Source organism: Anas platyrhynchos, chromosome 3 (assembly GCF_047663525.1).
Source record: "Anas platyrhynchos isolate ZD024472 breed Pekin duck chromosome 3, IASCAAS_PekinDuck_T2T, whole genome shotgun sequence".
In the NCBI taxonomy this organism is placed as follows: Eukaryota; Metazoa; Chordata; class Aves; order Anseriformes; family Anatidae; genus Anas; species Anas platyrhynchos.
In genome coordinates this window covers 35,080,220-35,098,441 of record NC_092589.1, presented here as the reverse complement: position 1 = coordinate 35,098,441, position 18,222 = coordinate 35,080,220, and the positions used below count along the sequence as shown (strand labels likewise).

Here is an 18,222-nt window from a genome sequence, read left to right as displayed (position 1 = left end):
GTCTTTGTGGAGACGTCACGTAGCTTGCCACCAAAGCAGCAGCTCAGCCGCTTGATGCCTGCACCGGACTGGCACAGCCCTGGGAGCACGTGGGCTACGTAAGAATACCGGGTCCCCTCCCTGGGGAAGGCTGCCAAGAAAGCTTGATTAATGCTCAGCAAGGTGATTGACCTCCCATGGTGAGCCTGGGCAGGGCGTGGTTGGTGTGAAAAGAGGTTGTGATTTCAGGGTATAAAAGAACAGTACGGGAAATACGGGAACGAAGGATTTTGGGCGGGATGAACCATTGCACTCTCTCTTGGAAAGGAGCAGGGGTTGAAGAGTAATGAGCCTGGAGAAGGCAATGTCTGCGGGGGAGGAGGGTGATGAAAGAAAAGATGAAGTTAGAAGTCCCACTGAAGGGTGAGCCTACCTGAGGTTGAAGGCTTGGGAATTTGCTGGGGCTCAGGCATGGGGGAGCATGCCTGGCCAGAGCTTTGTGAGAGCACCCAGGAGGTTTCAGGGAGCTCTGGTGGGACAGCTCAGGGGGCAGAAACTGCTCTGACAGCCACATTAACATCCCAAAGGGGAGTCATCATCCCTCTGTGCCCAAAGGGATCTCCCTGGGTCACCAAAATGATGTACCTGGACAGCAGGGACTCCGGGGAGGTCAGTCCCTGTAGTAAATACCCTTTGCGCATACATGAGATGACAGTGGCTCTTCTGGACAGGAATACCTTATACTTATGGGCCTGTCCTGCTAGGATACCTGATAGGTTGACCTATCTGTGATTCCTCAGGTTCAAGATCTAGAAAATACAGCAAACTGGGTCACCTCACCTCAGCCTCTTAGCTCTAATCCTTCACATTTTTACCACGCTGCCTACCAAGGCAGCTAGCTCTTAACCTGCACAGGGTCTTGCTCCGTGAGGGCTGCTCTCACCACAGCAACCACAACGTGAGGCCTAAGACACAACGTGAGGCCTGAGACACAACGTGAGGCCTGAGACATAACGTGTGGCCTGAGACACAATGTGAGGCCTGAGACACAACGTGAGGCCTGAGACACAACATGAGGCCTGATCCACCTGCAGGACCTCCCTTCCCCGCTGTCACCGCCAGGCTGACGGAAGCGGTGGAAACGCTACGCCCATGCGTGGTCTTGACCCCTGGCACAACGTTGTTGCCGTTTCCACTTTTATTCAGTATGGTTTCCTGCATAAATGGCTCAATTCTCCTCTCCTGAGCCTCTGTAAATATTATTTCAAGGGTTCCGTTTAAATTGTATAAACAATCACCCGTTTTCGACTTTCACACAATATTTTTGTCGCCCTTTAATATGCAGATATATCTTCATGGCCCTGACTAAGTTAACATTCTCCTCCAGTGGTTCCCACTTCTGTGCTGCTTTATTTACCTCTTAAGCAACAGGTTATTGCCTTTCACTCATGGCCTTGAATTTCTCGTATCCCAAATAATTTCATGGGATTTTAGTTGTAGCAATGACCGAGGGATTCTCGCAGCATTGGAGGTCTGTGCCTGACTTTCATAGATACCAAGGATTTTATTCAAAAATCTCATTTTGCCAAGGTTTTCGTATTTGAAGAACTAAAGCTCTGAGTCTTAATATTTTATATTACCATGGGACGTAAGTGACTGAGGAGAGATCTTCTTTTGGGTGCCTGAAAGTTTGTCTTTTTTTCCAAAGTGTGTGATTTGGTCCAAGTAAAAGAGATGCGTTCTCTCTGTTACTTTTTATTTATTTATATCATTTTATCTACCATAGCTAGAACACAAACATGTGAGACTGTAAATGTGAAGTGCTGGGGTGAGGCAGCAGAAGCAGTCACCCCATCTTTATTTAAGAATTTAGTGCAACCATAAAAAGACATTCCTGATAAAATACTGGAAGTAAAATCTTCAATTGCTGCATCGTCATCATAAAGACACCGAGAAATCTCTGAGAAGCAAGAACAAAAGAGAGTCTCGGAGGCCTCCAAATTTTGCCGACGTACTGCTACTGCTATCTTTTCTGTACATATTAGCTGCCAGCCTGTCTTGAGCAACCTCCCTGAAGCAAGCAACAGACAAGTGTAGCAGCCACAGGCTGTTTTTCCCCTGCTCTTGTCTTCTGCCTGAGGAACTTTGCTCCCTCAGCAAATCCTGACAAAGTATATGGCACTTGAATGAACAGCTTTAACTGTAAACACGGAGCAGGACCAAAGGTGAGATAAACAGGAGGCTGTGAAAAGCAAGCAGCATAACCCAGCAGCTCTCAATGATCCGGGAACAAGGGGCAGAGCTGACGTCCAAGAATTGGACTGAGGCTGATGTTTGCTTGCCCCTGAGATCACAGGACGCTGTTATGAGGACCCTTTCAATGGGGATCCTGTAGGAAATTTGCTGGCTGTTAACAGCAAGGTGGAAGGGAAGAGCAAATTGAACACCGTGGCTTAGACCACTGCTTGACCCTTTGCAAGTGAAGAGGGGTGGCAAGGTCCGGGCAGAAAGTCCAGAATTACTACGAGGGGGTTAGCAGGTGACACATGCTTGGACAGCTGCATCCCACCCCACTGCAGACATGCCATCAATCATGGTGGTGAAGCTGCTTCTGCCCGATGTTGTTACTTACCTTCATACCCCACCCAGCAGGGCCACGGCTGAAACCCGTGTCTGCAGGCAATGCTGGCTGGAATGTTTTTAAACATAGCTTTTCCTTCTAAAAGATGTTTTGATTAAATGCATCGTTTTAAATAACAAGATATTGATGTCAATGGAAATTTCCCCTGGCAAAATATGTCAGTATGGGCGTCTTCTTTGTTTTGTGTTGAGAAATACATTTTCATGAACTTATAAAATTCAAAATTGTATCCCAATTTTTATTGTACTTCTCTTTTACTACATGGCAGCACCTCAACATGCACATCACTATATAAAAGACTTGAAATATTGGAGTTTTATTTCCTTTCTTAAATCATGATGGACAGCTGTTATTTAGTACTAATTAAAAACCTTATCTTTTTTTCACAGATCAAAGTGTCTCCTGTTTGTTTTGTAATGAAGCAGTTTAACACTTTTTGTGTTTGACTTTTTGTCAGACTGTTTTGTTACAAAACAAATAAAAGTCACTTTGATCTGTAAAGAAAGATAAGATTTTTTAATTAGTACTATATAACAGCTGCTCCTAATTGCATTTATAAATAAAAGAATGGAACGCTTCAAATCTCTTGCCATATTACGCACTACACTTTATTCTAAAACAGCCAGTAATCATGATAAAACACAGAAAGGGCATGAACTAGGATTTCTGACTGGTGCTTTGAAATTCTGGAATGTAAATGAAATACTAAAGGTGTAACTCAAAATCCCAAACTGGAGACTGTTGGAAATTCCACTTTGCATGAAAATTGCAAAAATAATTGATTTGGCTTGTGAATACCTTTGAGAATTTCTCTTCCTTTGGAAAAGTTGAGGGTGTCTCCCTGAAAAACAGCAGGCAAGGACTAAGGAGAGCCTACATCATTGGCCCCATTTCTCAGCATGTTAGGACTATCCACAGCCTTGGTGCTTCCCCCACTCCTCATCGCTTCTAGACACTGAAATAGCCACATCTGTTAGATTTGTATCTTCTACTCTGTATGAACACTGCCTAGAGCAGTGGAGTCCCATTCTTGGCTGGCACCTAACCACACTGCACATGAATAGCAATAATGCATCTTTTGGCAAGGAGACAACATCTCTTCCCTTCGGGTTCAGATTCTGATGCAGTGTTTCCAGAGACCCCAGGTTTCTTCCCTCTTATTCCAGTGCAGACTTCAAGCACCAGAGCCTTTGGTTCTCCACACCTTCTCCGTACCAAATTTTAGGCCAAATCCAGACTTTCGGTCCTCCTCTCCAAACCAACTCACAGGCTGTGCACCGTCTGCCTCAGGGAACTGCCTGATGCTCTCTGATCACAGCCTCTCAGAACAGCAGTGATTCACCAGAAAATCTCAGTCTCAAGGGGAATGCCGACGTCTGCATCAGACGGGCACCTTCCCTGCTGCTGACTCGTACCCATGGAGTTTGCCCCTGCAGAGAGCCTGATAAAGGGCTACCCGCTTTCACATCTCCCAAGGCCAAAGGCACGTCTCATTGCACCCAGCTCACCAGAATAATGCCAGGCACACCACATACAGCCCTGAGCTGCCAGGAGAGCCCAGGATGGTGGTCTGTCCTGCGTGATGCTCCACTGCTCCAAAGGTCCCCTTCAGGACAGCTGAAGGATCTGTTCCAGATTAAAGGATGTGTTTGTGGAGGGGAGGGATGGAAAGGGAAAACAGACGTGCCTCTCCAAGCAGCCCGTCTCTGCCAGCAGCCGGCACCACGTGCTTCATGGGAGGTAGAAAACCCTCGCGGTGGACAGTTATGCAATAGTCTTCCTAGTCTAGCTCACAGCAATTATTGTCATGAAATATGAAGATTTATAACCCTTGTAGGTTTTTATCCCAGCTGGTGTAGGGGTGGATGATATTTTTATTGCTCCTGTATGGAAAATGTGAGAGTAATATCTTCCAAAGCTCTTGGCCTCAGTAGTATTTTCGAACAATGAATTCCACAGGTTGCATACTGTGTAAAACAGTGTGTTTCTTTGTTAGTATTTCACATGCAATATTGTAAGCCATAAGCTTTTTCTTTCACATTCTGGTATTTTAATAAAAGATAAATAACAGGGTCTCATGTGCCTTCTCCCTGTCATTCTTCTTTTCATTCCTATATCACATCTCTCTTACCAAATTAATGCTCCTAATCTTTTCTTTGTGAAACCTTTCTAGGTCTCCTAATAATTTGCATCATCTATCTTTAGGTACCTTCTATTTCTGAATAGAAAAGTGACAAAATCTGAGCACACCATTTCAAATATAGACAGAATTCTGATTCACAGAAAGGCATTATCATACAACCTTTTCAGTACTAGCTAGCTATTGTGAGTGCTTTTGCTCAAGGAGCCTGAAAAAGACCTTGATGTTTTCCTGAGCAAGAAATAATTAATTTAGGTCTGTCCTGTTACATAAGTAGTTTAAATTGGTCTTTCATGTTCCATTACCTTGTACTTACCTACACTGAAATTAAACTGCTGGCTGCTTACCCTGGTGCTCCTCATGCTCTCCCCTCTTTGTGTCCTCCAAGCAACACATCCCCCTGGAGCTGGGGGTCAATGTTGAGTCCTGCAAAACCAATACTCAGGGTCCAGAGAAGAGCAGAAGGTGCCTTGCAGCCCTCTGGCAACCTTGCACCTAAGTGCGGTGGGTAACTGTTATGTCTTAGCCAACCTCCATCTGCTGCTAGTGGTGAAACAGCTGCTGAGCGCTGCTCCTACACCACGAGCAGGTCTGCAGGAAAGGTGATGTGAGGTGAGGCCACAATCATTGGTTGCTGCCTGAGTAGTCAGATCCTTAAAACTTCATGCCTACGGAAATCCTCGGGCAATTTTATTCCAGCTTCCTGCTTAATATCTGCTTACTACCAACTGTAACACTTCTGCCAGCCATCTCTTCCTCAAGTCTTTGAGATTGCTGAGCAAGATAAAGCATCTGTCTCAGAAAGTCAGCCAAACTCAAGAGTTGAGTTGCAAGGCTAGGTGGTCCCCCACCATTGCTAGTGGTTACTTGCTCAAAAAAAAACACTTTTACTTTCTCTTGTCTGACCCTGCCTGGCACCTGTGACAAAACACTAGTTCTCCTCCTTCCCTTACTTTGAAAATCCATACCAGGACTCAACAGCTACAGCTAGGCAAGGGAAGCATATGGTGCACACAGTTAAGAGAGCAAACAAGCATTAATTATGACCATTTTGAACATCACTCTACTTCATATTTTGTCCATGGACCAAAGTAGAATTTGCCACATAAAGCTTTCTCCATATCTTGGCCCGCACCTTGTGCAATTGCTTGTGGGGCAGCTCATCTCTTTATGTTTGCTGTTTGTTTTTAACTGTGTTCAGCAACACAGCACAGGATGAAGAAGTTTGATCAGCAAGGCTGAGATGGGTGGAAAGTGAGCTCGCTGAACCTGGATCATGGAAGCTCCATGCACTCTTTGCAGTGGCAAGAGCAGAGTTTGGAAGATAACCGGCAAGGACCTATACCTCACCTAGATTTATCTCTTGGTAATAATTCTTGCTGCCTTTAGAGGGGTATGATTAGAGCTGTTTATATAGACTTGGCCAAATCCTCAGTAGCTATAAATCAGAATAGCTCCAATTAATTAAATGAAACTGTCAACTGACACCAAATAAGCATCAAGTTTTTAGTATGTTCTCGAATTCAACCAGATCACCCCCTTTCCATAAATACCTGGTTGGCAGTTTCCCCTCCAGAATTCCTGCAGACCCTTCCTCCTGGAATCCAGCAGACTCCATGTCCTCACTGTCTCGCTGGGCATGAGGTAACATCTGAATGTTAGAACCATAAATAAAAGAAGCACAGGTTGTTGTTTTTTTTACTACAGATTTCTATTAGCAAGTCAAAGCAACAGCTTGGAATGGTGGAGGCACAAACCTAAAGAATTTGTGGTATTTGTAAGAAATGCAGATAGTAGAGGATTTGACTTATTTCCAAATACTACAGCAACTGTTCCTTTAATGCATAGTGTTCTGCTCAGCCTATTGCGTTGCCTGCAATAGAAGTTTATTTATGGATGGCCTGAGGCAACTACACAAACCTTCTTGTAAGAAGTTCTTGCTCCATAAGGTAAATCATTGTTCCTCTAAACCACCTTTCACCAGCAGATTTCTGTGCACTTTGCAAACAGCGACTTAGGCATCAGGGAAATCCTCTGTGAGGCAATTAATTGGTGTTGCTGTACTAAGAGAGAGATTCAGTAAGTTGCTCTAGGTCAGCAGGAAAGGCAGGAATTAAACTCTAAACTCTACCAGCCCACTTTTCACTTCCAGACTCTGGTCAATTTCCCACACCTGGAACTAGAAGTCAAAACCTGACTCCCATCACCAGATGCAACTGTTAAACTGCAACTCTATTCGTTGGCAGAAAAGTACCTCTCAAGCCCCTAGTCCACACTGTAAACCCAACACTGTTTCTATAAAGTAACCCACAAAGACTCCTCCATTTGCTTTAAAAAGATAAAAAATCAAGTTTTATCTCCTTATTCTTTGGTGAAGAGCAGCTCATTTCGGTTTGCTTTGGAAGTCTCCAGTAAGGACTCTTGAGGACAGGAAGAAGCCTAAATTCTCAGTGGGAGTCTGTTCAGCTATCCTGCCTGGAAAAAAAACTTGGATAAAATATTTACAGTTCAATCCAAATCTCTGCTAAGTTTCTAATGAAGAGGTTTCAGATCAGTTCCTTATTTTAAAATGGTGATTCTCATTCCAGGTGACTTCACCTTTGCCTGTTTTTTGCTTTACTATTCTCTACATCACATCAATATTTTTGTGATTTTTTTTCTCCTGTCCATCAGATTATATCCCCCATGTACTGACTTTTACCAGGTTTAATCTCACCTCCTCCTACCTTTTTTATCCATTTTTTTTCTGTTTTTTTTTTTCTTAAAGTTCAGTCTGAAGTCAAAGTCAACTCTTGCCTGACTTCAGGTTATCCAGATATTTAGTCTTTTTTTGTCTCCCCTAATCCTGTTTACTGCACTTTTCTTTTCCTCAACACTCCTCAGCAAAGATCCATGTGAAATTAGCTGTGCCTGTTCTTTGAGGTGTAGGAGTATTTTGCACTTTCCCTAAGTCCATATCCTGGCCACATTCTGGTTTCCTCTGGTTTCACTCTCCACTCTACCCACATCTTAGTTTCCACAAGAATGAAACCAAGTTGCCTGCTCAGGAAGACACATCTCAGCCACATCAATGCTCTGGGAGCTCAAAGGTTATAGAACCAGAAGCTGTACCATGGCAGACATCCATCCATAGTGTAAACAGGACTGTACCTAAACAATGTTGTATAGACTAACTTCCACCTCTTCAAGTATCTATACCCTGTCTTCTCACAATAACTTCAACCAGACATGACACCTGAAAAGTGCTCAGCACCTCTAAACTTAAGATCAGAGAGCTGCTGAGCCAAGCGATGGAAGAGAAAAGAGAAGGCCCCCACAACCAAAAATAGGTACGAAGACGGAGTCTATAATCACATAGCAGGTTGGCATTAGATTAGGTACAGAACCAGGTCTCCTGATTGTCCCCACTGGTGCCCTCACCACAGACTATATGACATTTCTCTCTCTTCACTCCCTTCTCATCCCTCTCCATCCCCCCCAAGCCACTCCTCTCCTTTTATTTTAAGAGCTGACTCTGCCATTTCCCATCTATAAGGTGACATATGAAAACTTTCTTAGAAAACAGTCATAAAAAGAAGAAGAAAATGAAAAAGAAAGACCCAATGGAGAGCAGAAAATTACAGTGTCTGGGCCGTATTTACAATAATTATAATTATTATAAAGCACAATAGGGTGTAGAAACCCATAATTCTCCTGGTGCTTTCTGATTTTTAGATCTATGTTTAGAAAGCACACGCCAGAGAAACAGTCAGAAAAGGAATGTCATGAAGTCACTTTCCTCTCTATGTTGCAAAAGCATTGGGGGGAATATTTGTGTCTGCAGGAACATGGGGACAAGCAGCTTCAGAAATGTGTCCATCATTGCCTGTCCCAGTGTGACGTGCCACCTGCTAGGCTGAAAAATGAAGCTGTCTCCTAACACCGCTTCACAAGCAGAGGCCCTCTTTTCCCTAAAGGTCCATGTGTCACTTTCTAGGACCACGCAGTTCTCCCAGTTCTGACACTTTGGTGACTCCTACCCAAACGTCAGACTCCACACAAGCAGACATGGCCCCCAGCCCACAATAGTGCAAACTCAGAGTTAATCCCTTGCATGACCATATCACAGTGGGATCTCGAGACCTCCTAGTAGTGCCCAAGGCAGCCTGACTAACATCTGCCCCCTGGGACTCATTCTTTCCTCATTCCTCTTACACATACAATGCAGGTGGTTTATTTAGCTCACCGGGTTTCATAGCCAGAGAAAGCAGCTTGAGGTGCCCTCACGTGTAAGGCAGGAGGAGGGAAGGCTTGCAATGGTCCTTCCCTCCTGCAGATGGTTATCTAGCCCATTAAAAAACTCTCCTCCCTGCACAGAGGAGCTTTGCCCATTTGACAGTAAACTCTGTTGCTTATATGCAGCAGGCATCTGCAGCTTCATTCCTAAATCCTGTGCAATCTCCTCAAGGAAATAGTCCTGAGACCTGCAATTTTAATCAGACATCTTTCGTAAAGATAAATGCTCATATTCCTACCTAATCCTGCATGGCTGTCCACTTTGGAACCAAACCAGTTCATTCTGAGCTTCTCCCAGTCAGAGTGATGAAACCTGTGTCTCCCAAACGAAAGAGAAAGGACTCCCTGCACAGTTCAGTGTGTCCAGAGTAGTCTGTGCTGTCAGAGGTTGTGTGCTCCAGCATCCAGCACAAACTGGATTAGGTTCACCCGCACAAATCTCCCTACTCCTTCCTGCTCAGGTTTGGACTCTGCCCTCCGTGCCCTGACTCCTGAGCTCTGCTGCTCTGTTTTCCTACGCAGCACATGTTCCAGCCGCTATGATATGAACCAGCATCCACAGCAGGGCCGCCTCACAGCCAGTAGCAAAACTGGTGTTTGAAGTGCTATGGGAGTGTCCACTTCTCATCCAGTGAGCTCGGGACACCTTTTTAGGTTGTTGGACTGGAAGCAACCAGGCCAGTTCTCTAATACATTGTGCCAACAGGCTTAGGGAACTTTTTAACCAGCAAAGTGGAAGGTGGATTAAAGGAATCTTCTCTGGAAGGAGCATTTTTGTAAAAACAGGCCTTTAGTTGTCTTTATTAATGCATGAAAGGGTGATAATAGTACCTGAATGTGAAAACCCACAATGAACTATGACTAGGAAACATGTCTGAGTAACAGGGCAAGGCTTAGTGACACACGGGTAAGTAGATAGGAAATAACGGGGACCAGCCATGAAGGAACAGACAGTCTGGGGGTTTGGGCAGAAGTGAATACACCCTTCCCTCAAGCACCAGTTGTGTTCAGGGGTAGGTATGAGGTGCAGTTTCATGCACTGAAGATGTATCTATGTATGAGCATAGAAGTACATGTGGATTTTTCTTCTAGTATTACACATTTCTGCCCAGATAAGGTGGAGCAGGACTGCATGCAGCATGAACATTCATAACCAGAAGAGAATAATTTTTGCAACATGTATGCCTATCTGAAAAAACATCCCAACCCTGCAGAAAAAGCCAAGCTCAAGCTCTTCACCTACAGTATAAAAGCCAAGGGACTGCTTTTAACCTAAAGTAGGGTGTTTTATATTCCTTCCCCCAGCATTCAATCTCTGTCTCAGGCCCAGCAGAGGAGGAAAATGGAGAAGCACCAAGGCACTTGGAGGCAGGAAGGAGGGAAGCACTGGGATTCTTCTCTACCCCTGCTGTTTCCTAAGGGGCAGGTGGGGAGTTTTGCATGGCAGCAGCTGAGTTCTCTCCCCAAGAGGTAGGAAGGTTGCCAAACCAGAGAAGTTTCCCCCAAGGAGGGCTGAGTCACACCTGGCCAGGTGTTCTTGCTCTGCCATGAGACCAGCTACCTCCCCACCTCAAATTAAACAGCCTGAAGTGGGGAGAAAGGGTGATCAGATAGACGCGCATACAGGTATCTCAGATATGCACCTGCCACTCAGCCAGCGCCAGGGAGACGCCGGGGAGAGAAGGAAATGTTTTCTTTCTCTAACATTTTTAGCATGGATAACAGAGTTCAAGCAGAGCGGAGGAGCCCAGCAATAATGGCTTCTGTTGCCTTGAGCTAAGCTGCTTAATTGCGTGGGGCTGGCTCCTCTGATCAGGGAGAAAGGTGAAGCACCTCGCTGCTCGTCCCAGATAACTTTCTTCGACCAAAAAAAGCCAGAGAGCACAACACCAAGTGACCCCCAACATCAGAAGTAGCTGAATGGGACAAAAAGAGTCCTGCTAATGTAATTCTGTGGGAATTAATGTGTGAGCAGGCATGTGCTGAAATGGTTTGCAGACCAGGCTGAACCTGAAGCCCAGCAGCCATGGTCCTCCCAGCTCTGTGGAAGCACAACATTCCTAATTCACCTCTTCTCCAGTTCATGCTTCAGGGCTCTGGGGAGCAGCAAGCAGCTCCTAAATGGTTCTTGGTATCTGAAGAAAACTCGGTCTGCTGAAACAGCTGAAATGAGGCTCTTTCTTCTACTCTGTCTCACAGTTCAGGGCCTTTTTCTTTCACCCTTGTCCTTCCCCTCCGTTGCAAGACCTTGGCTTGGTGTTTAAAGAACTTGCAATCATCATAAGATATAAAATGTTCTGCCAGGATGTAAAACTAAAGATCTTGATGTACCCCAAATAATCATGGGTAGCAGAATAGAGCTGCTCAGCAAGAAGGGCCTTAGCCTGGCCCAGTCTCTTTGCTTTTCCTGTCAACTCCCTTATCTCTGTAGCAAAACTGGATGACAAAGGGTAGAGAATTGGCCAATGTCAAATCACGGATTGTACACAGAAGTGTCCCACAGCATATGGACCAGTGTTCACCCCAACAGTGCCCAGGCCCAACCATATTACCAGTGTCAACCCCAACATGTGCCTGCTTACGGCTCCAGAGCCTCATACCCTTCATTTTCCCAGCTACTAGCAGTGTCCCAAACCTGCATCTGCTCTCAGGGGGCTGCTGGCCAGCCACTGCTCATCTCCACATCCTCCCACCCTCATCCCCAGCCAGACCAGGCTTTTCTCCAAGGAACATGCCCTCCTGCATCCCTGTGGTGAAGGGAATGGTGAGCTGGATGTCTATGATGGGCCCGGGATGTGTCCACCACCACGTTGTGCTGCAGCCGTGCCTTGGAGGAAATATGGACCTGTGGCATAAGCACCGCCAGGCCTGGCTTCACATCCTACTGCTGCAACTCATCTGGCATGTGGCCCTGGGCAAACAAAGTGTCATTTCCTCCTCTCAGTCTCCCTGCCTATCTGTCTGGTCTAATTAGGTAAAAGCTTTCCAGGGTAGAGATCGCCTCTCCCTCAGCAGTGACACAGAGCAGCGGGGAGCACTTCTAGACACAATTAACGCTCAAGCAGAGCAGGCCTGCTGGATACGATGGTGTCAGCAGGAGCAGACGCCCCTGACGCAGGCTTTTATCTCGTCTCAGTTAAGGGGCAGCAAACATGGAGACCTTCTGTGGCTTGGTGAGGAAGCCAAGTCTCTCCCCTGGATAACTCCAAGTCTCTCCCCTGGTAGAGCAGCTCCATGTCTGGAGTATGCAAAGCAAAGCATTGCTTTTACAGGTGCTTCTCCCCTTCACACAGCCTTCAGGACTCACCTCAAGCACAGGGCAAAGGGTTTTTCTCAGGCTTTGGTGCTGTGAAAGGAAAGGCTTTGCTCGCTGGCTGGAGATAGCTGGAAGAGCCCTGGAAGCCAGCCTATCTCGCAGGTAGGAGCACACAGGCAGCAGGGAGAGAGTGACCCTGGCATGGCTGTTACAGGGGCTTAGGGCTGCTCGTCTGCGTCACGGTGGAGATAACATCAGCCTGCTGAAGGCGGCCTCGGGGCAGCCTAATTGCTCCTGCAGGAGAAGGAAAATGCCAGGCCCCAGAAACCTGGCTGGCTCTCAGCTCATTGCCAGGCCCTTGGCCTGCACTGGGGTTGTAAATCCCAGGGGAGAAGCTGCTGAGGAGGGACACGATGGGCAGACAGAATGAAGGGGTGCGTGGATGGAGCAGTACTGAAGGAGGAGGCTCGCTTCTCCATCACTTGCTCCTCCCCAGGAGGTGGGTGCAGGTGTGGGTGCTGTGCCAGGCCCAGCGGTCACCATCTCAGAAGAAAAGGGTGAGACCTCTGTGAGGGGGCCAGCAGAGAGCGGAGACAAGGGGTGTGATGGCTGCTAGGAGTTTAAACAAGGGTGCTGCAAAGGATCCGAAACCACACAAGTTCTCCCTCAGTCCTTTGCTACCCGTCTTCTTATTTCATTGCTGTTTTCCAGTGGATTTGAAGATGTTAAGAAGAGAATGTCATGAGACTGGCGCAGCTACAGACATTGCTAACCTCAAATGCAATCACCACAGAAAGCATTGCAGAATGGCAAACCCGAGGTGTGTGGACATACCAAACCCAGACTCTACTCAGTAAAAATCCACATGCTCAGGATGTTTCCGACATGGCTTATAAATAACACATTGGCCTTAAATATTCGGAAACCCACAGTTATGTCCTCTAGGAGTCAGGCCAAACAAAATAAGGGAACATTTCAAGACGATATAGGTCTATGCGTTTGAGAGCTGGATACTAAAAGTAGTGGTGGTAACAAATGCAGTGTTCTCCATCTGCCCAGTGGATATACAAGAAATAAAGTGTGTGTCAGGTAGCAGCCCTGCTAAAATTGACACTGGAGGTGGCTCAAGCATGTGGGTTCTGGGTGTCTTCCCTCCCTTTGCTCCTGCGTGGAGTCTTCTCACTCTGAAGAGCCCAAAAAGCTTGGCTTGTGATCCTGGCAAGAAGCACGAGAGGGCCCGTCCACATTGACCAGGCCCCATGGAGCCCTGCCAACTGCAGGATGGGACTCTGCTTTGTGGAGCTTGCTCAGCAGCAAGAGCTCACACAGTCGCCCCAGCAAGCCCTTGAGCTCATTCACAAAACAGGAGCTCAGATCCCAGCAAACCCACACGCTCACCAAAAGGAGCCTGGAAATGATCTGAGGGAGAGCACAGATGGAAATCATTGTCATCAGGGAGGCCAAGAGCTTTGCAGGAAGCACGAAAGGATCAGATGTTTCAATGGATAAGAAAGAACATCCAGAGCTACACAAGATAGAATAACAATGTAGGAGATCGAAGCCCTTTGGCTCCAGGATACAGACCAGCCCTGACTGACGGGGATTAAGAACTACACATCTGAGCAGTTTATCTCATAATTACCTGCAGCCATATTTCTTGCCCCTCTTCTCTGCACTGTCTGGCACTGGCCCCATCCCAGACACAACTGAGTGAGACCACTGGGAAGCTCCTCTGAGACAGGGTCTCTGCAGGGATGGCAGGAGAGGAAGGAGGCTCTGCAGAGGGGAGATGAGGAGACAAAGAGAGAAACCTCAACCACAGTAATCAACCAGAGCAATCCGCTTGCTCTCCCCCACATTCCCACTTTCTCCCTCACCATTTCTGCCAACAGAAGATATTGCCTAAGTAAAGCCCCAATGAAAGAACAGCCTGCTTTGGATATCTAGCAAGACAAGAAAAAAAAAATAATAATTTACAGACCATCTGTCCTGTCCAAAGGAGAGCAATCTTTCCCAAACTGAGCTAATTCCATGCAACAGCAACAGTAAGCAACATGATATTAAACAATAATAAATCAAATCTGACATCATTTGGAGCGTGTCCGGTCCTTCTCCTGTGGGGGTATCACTCTTCTGTGTGTTGAAAGAGAGAAGAGAAAAGCAGAAAGAAACCTAATCTGAATCAGATAAAAGACAGAGAGCTGAGTACGGTGTTTCTGAGAGGGAAGACCCCTCCTAAAGTCTTGCTGTAGGCACCAAGAGGGAGGAACAGGAGGAGCAGGGGGGAAGGATGGGGCAGGATGACCTGCATATTCTGCAGCAGCCAACTTTCTAGACCAGCAAAGTCATCCTGACCTTTGGTGCAGGGGACTGGGACCACCCAGCCCCATCACAGCACACACATGCCTCCCAGAGCCCCTGCCTTCACAGAGCAGCCCCTTTTCCAAGGTGCCAAAAGGCTTCTCACCTTGGTCCAAACCAGCAAGCCCAAGAGCTCAGACGCACATGGAGAGCAGCAGGGCAGAAGGGAAGCTCTCACGGTGACTGGGCTGGAGGATGTGGTGGGAGTTTGGCAGTGACAGAGCATACAAAAACAGTGGTCTAAGGCCATGGGATGTCTTGGGAAGGCATCCCTGAGCCAGCTTTAAACTTGCTGGGCACCAGTGGCAGAGTACGGGTGGCAGCAGAGAGCTGGGCTTGGCCTAGGAGGGGTCTGCAGTCCGGCACCCTGGTGGCACACTGCCCCTGGTACCCATGCCAGCAAGTAGAAATCTAGGTTAAAACTCAGCCTAACACCCAATCTCATTAGAGTGTGTTTACCAAGCTCCGGTTCCACCTCTGGAATGCAGTACACGCATACCCTAGGGATGACTGGATTTATCTCTCTCTTTGTAAAGTACTACCAGAGATGTGACTGGGGAGAGTTTTCCTCCATGGCCAGTATTAGATCTGCATACTAGGCACTTCAAGGTAAATCCACTTTTTTCTTCTTCAGTGGAAGCAGGAAAATGAGGCTGTTTTCCCAGTGATGTACCAGCAAGGGACAGCAGTGTAAATGAGAGCACTGCAGCCATCCTTTCTGCTCACTGCACGCCCAGGTCAAGGCATTTATACCAAGACACACAGAAGCCCTCTCCCTCTAGCTTAGTGCTTCAAGGGCATGTCCAAGAAATTACCCAGCAGGCAAGGGAAAGTTGGCAGCTGGATACTGTTCAGAGAGTACAGCTTCACCCCAGAAGCTGACGTCCTCTGCACCTGTGCTACAGACACCACAGAACATGGGGCAACACAGTCCTTCTGCTACTCCAGCCTTTGTAGGAGGCTGCAGTCATCAGGGTGGATGGCTCTGAAGAAAGTGGAGTCCAAAGCACTGGAAGAGAAGTGACAGCTGAGCTTTGGACTGTGTCACTGACAAATACAGAAATCTGGGCTGGTGGGGACCATGGGCAGAGCTGGGGCACCCAGGCATAAGCTAGAAGGGAATTTAAAGGGCTTAAGGTGATGGGGTAAGGAATTATCTCTGGTACTTTGTTCTCCCATCTCCCTTTCCTCTGGCCATTTGCACTCCATTGTAGTGACTTGCTTCCAGTGATGCTGGAAGCTCTTCAGGACAGGGACTAATTCTCAAAAAATGCTGTGCAGCTCCAAGAACCAGGGAATTATGATCCACAACAATTCTCTCCGCTGCCATCGTGGCATTCGCCCAACAGTTCAGACACTGAGATGTGGATGTGGTAAAATAGATGGTCTACAGCAGAGAGGAGAAATTAGGTGCTTGATTTTCTTTCACTTTTAATGGGCTTCTTGTAGGTGTGCCACTGCTAATGAGCGTTGAGTCATGCTGGCCAGAGCTTTTTCTTGCACAACCTCTCCCTGCCTCCCCAGGCTGCTCTGGATCTGCCCTCTGATAGCACTATACCCAATGACTAGGGTAAGCACCACTGCCAGCAGCGGATTTCACGACCTATCTGCTGAGCTTTACCAGAACCAGGACCTGATAGTTTTGTTGTGGTGGCTGTTTTCTTGGCCATTCCCCATGCCCACCCCTCCAAAACCCTCTGCAGCTGCCCTTTGGCAGCAAAGGACAAAGCCCCCCCAGGTGCACCCCAAGTGCAGCCCCATCCCACAGCCCAACACAGAGCCGTGCTGCTCCTCTCTGGCATCACCCACACCCCACCCCGGCTCACCAGCACCCGCAGCCCTGCTCCCTGCCCCTGAGCACAGGAGGAGCCGTCCCATCCACGCTTCCAGGGCCAAATGCTGCAGCTGCAGGTGAAACCGGCTCTTTCCCTCTGCCACGGGTCCTTTCCCACGCGGACACCTCGTGGCATCACACCAGCCCCCTTTGGCAGACACTAACCCCAGCAAGGATGGTGCCAGCTTGAGGCACAGATGCAAGCAGCCAGGAGTTTCACTACAAAGTGACCAGCTCCCATACAACCCCCTTTTTTTCCTTTTCCTTCCTATTTTTCTTCCAGGCTGTTGGAGTAGTCACACCCCAAGGCACTGTTCCCATCAGGACTTTCTTGATGACCTCTGTGTGCAGGAGAGAATGTCTCAAGCTGGTGCCTGAAACCTCTTATACCAGGACTGTGAGTCCAAAGACACTGTGTGAGTAGGCAGCGTTGCCCTGCTGATTCAGCTAAACGTGCTGGCACATCATGAAGAAAATCTGAAGTATTTCCACTGACTCACACAGGTCCAGAGCTCCTCTCAGCTCCATCCCTGGCTATGAGAGCGGGTAGAGCCTGCCTCTGAGTCTCAGTGCCTCAGGATTGCAATGGGTGGGAGAGGAAATCCCATATGGGGAGGCACTTGGACCCTTTCTAACACTCTGAGGGGAGCAGGGATCTTCCACCTTGCATCGTGTGCAGGCTGCAGGAACGCACGATGCAGTGCCTTATGCCAGTTTAGACTCATCTCTGAATCCGGCCTTCAGTCTCCGAGTGGCTCCGCATGCCAGGGCACTGTGTCCCAGCATTAAAAATACCAAGGCTGACAGATAGTGTTTATTAATAGCACGAGTGGTGTTTATTGCTGAGCAGCTCGGAGTTACTGCTGTTACGAGCCAAGGTCTGAGTGCGTTGCCACACTGCTCTGCTCTCGGGGGGAGAGGCTCCATCTTTGGAGGCAGAAGCCATGGGAACGGGTTGAGGTGGGTGCTCGGGGCCCTGGGGACCTGCTGCTCACAGGGATGGGCAGAGCACCCTGACTTGATGCAGCCCACATGGCCTAGGGGACACAGCTCCATGGGTAATGTACAGCACAGACAGTGCAAATGGATGGAGAGCAGAGGGGCCGTCTGCTTTCTTCCCCTCCTCACCTATACTCAACTACACTGGGAACAACATCTCTTCTCCGTGAAGAGCCCTGGTCCTCTGGGGTCTTGCTCATAGCTCCACGTGGCCCCCAAATCTGCCTCTGCACCACAGCCCCTGCCAGCCTTGGGAGCCCCAGCTGCTCTCTGGGAGGTTGTTGGTGTTTTGGTTTTACACAGGGGAATTGGGGTGCAAGGAGGTGAAATGATTTTCCCAAGGGTGATCTTCTGCTTGTGCCCCAAACACCTCCACAATGACTCAGTCTCAGTGATCCAGAAGTGATCAAGTCATGCACTGTGCTGGTGTTTCTCTAGAACACCCATGGAGGAGGCGAAGGGGTGCAGAGGCTAAAATTTAACAAGCTGCTGTCACACCCCAGGCACGGGGCTCATGGTATGGCACTTACATCTGGAGGCAGAAGCCAAATCCAGCTGTCAGCAGACGTTTCTCTCCAATCCTCGATCTTGCCCCCTGAGCACAGCAGACTTCGTGTGATGCTTTGCACTCCCCAGGTTCTCAGAGCCACGCTCACTACAAGCAACATCCCCCTTTGCTCTGTTTCTCCCTTTTTTCCCCCTTTTCCTCGTCATCACACCCACCATGTGGGGCTCTC

General features: G+C 47.8%; 1 long non-coding RNA gene across 1 annotated transcript; it reads right to left on the bottom strand.

Annotated features, from left to right (window-relative positions):
- Positions 1-745: 745 nt before the first annotated feature.
- LOC113843379 (uncharacterized) lies at positions 746-16,313 on the bottom strand. The gene is made up of 3 exons (XR_005264224.2): positions 13,934-16,313; positions 6,314-6,411; positions 746-5,186 (listed from the first exon to the last, which is right to left on the bottom strand). It is a non-coding gene; the product is annotated as an uncharacterized lncRNA (long non-coding RNA).
- Positions 16,314-18,222: the final 1,909 nt, after the last annotated feature.